This window comes from Penaeus monodon, chromosome 21 (assembly GCF_015228065.2).
Source record: "Penaeus monodon isolate SGIC_2016 chromosome 21, NSTDA_Pmon_1, whole genome shotgun sequence".
NCBI classification, from domain to species: domain Eukaryota; kingdom Metazoa; phylum Arthropoda; class Malacostraca; order Decapoda; family Penaeidae; genus Penaeus; species Penaeus monodon.
Window position 1 is genome coordinate 14,303,610 of NC_051406.1, and position 1,380 is coordinate 14,304,989.

Consider the following 1,380-nt stretch of genomic DNA (forward strand, 5'->3'; position numbering starts at 1 on the left):
TTTTTTGGGGCCATAATTCACCTATATGATACATATCATTTATATTATTTTTCTGTGTTAAAGGCAAAACCCTTCCCTGATATATTTAACACAAACCAGATCACCAAAAATAATGCCAGTTTTTATACTTTCCCTCCCCACTCTTTATGATCCGGCGATAATGAAAAGACCTTTATTTGTCATTTTTAAATAAGACTGGGGTGGAAGGATACTATGATCCCCGACCGTCAGCCATTACCCTTTACCTGATGGGGCAATGCAGGCAGCTCTCATTAGTGCCCTGAAAACCATGCACCCGCAAATCCAGGAAAAGGTTTCTGTTATGTTTGATTTGTTTTTTGTGAAAAGATAAAATATTTAGGAATTTAAATTCATTCTAGGAAGTGCGTGTCGCAAAAGGACAAATTTGTTGGCTATATTTATGAGGGTGTCACGCAAACCTGTCTTTAGTATTCCCAAGAGGGTCATATTGTTTTCGTAAATTCACGTGAAACAATTGTAAAGATAGCAAAACATATGAAAATATTAATAACTTTTTAATCTTGAAATATGTGAATGAGAAAGAGGAGGGAACCAGATGACTTGGTCTGGCAGTAAAAGAATGAATGTGGGAATTATAATTAAATATTTTTTTCTGCATATTATATTAATTTACTTAAGTTACGAAGGAAGATCATAATCTGGCAGGTGTATCATGTCATATACTAAATAAAACTTGACATTATTTAATTAAACAAGGGATTCCTGATAGGCCTGTCCAGCCTCAAGTGGGCACCTTTTGGGTTTGTTGTGTCATTCCTGTCTATGCACGAAGTCTGTTAGTTGCTGTTTTCTGTCTCTCATTTGCTTTCTTCTGTGCCATCCAACGCATGTCTTTGATAGTAGTTACCTCAATCTCTTCCGAACCCTAGATGCAATCAGTATGGTGTCTCTGCATGTTTACTTTTGTCTTTTCTTTACAGTTTGGTCATATGAATTTGCAAAACCCATTGTTGTTGTATTAAAGGAGTATGTAGTGATAACTTTTATTGGAAATATTGTTTATTTTTTAGGGTATAAATTTAGTTGTTCATTAACAGGTTCCAAAGCCCAGAATTACATAGCAGAAAACCTAAAGATTGTGCAGAATCAGCAAGGACTGGGCTCATTTGTCGACTGTGGACCTCAGGGTTCTCTTCATATTATCATCAACCTCTTGCCAGCACAGATTCGTCTGACAAGAAACCTCCCCAGAGGTTCACAGGTAGAGTAGATATCATTGGGATGTAGTCGGTGCAGTTGAAGTGAGATATACTGGATATATTCTTGCGCAGTCTTAAGTTCTTTTTATAGAATGTTACTACAAGAGACACATGTCTGATCAGTGAGAGAGTTTCAGTA

At 36.4% G+C, this 1,380-nt stretch overlaps 1 pseudogene; it reads left to right on the forward strand.

The window, feature by feature from the left end:
* Window positions 1–1,380, forward strand: part of LOC119586577 — an 11,081-nt pseudogene that overhangs the window by 714 nt on the left and 8,987 nt on the right.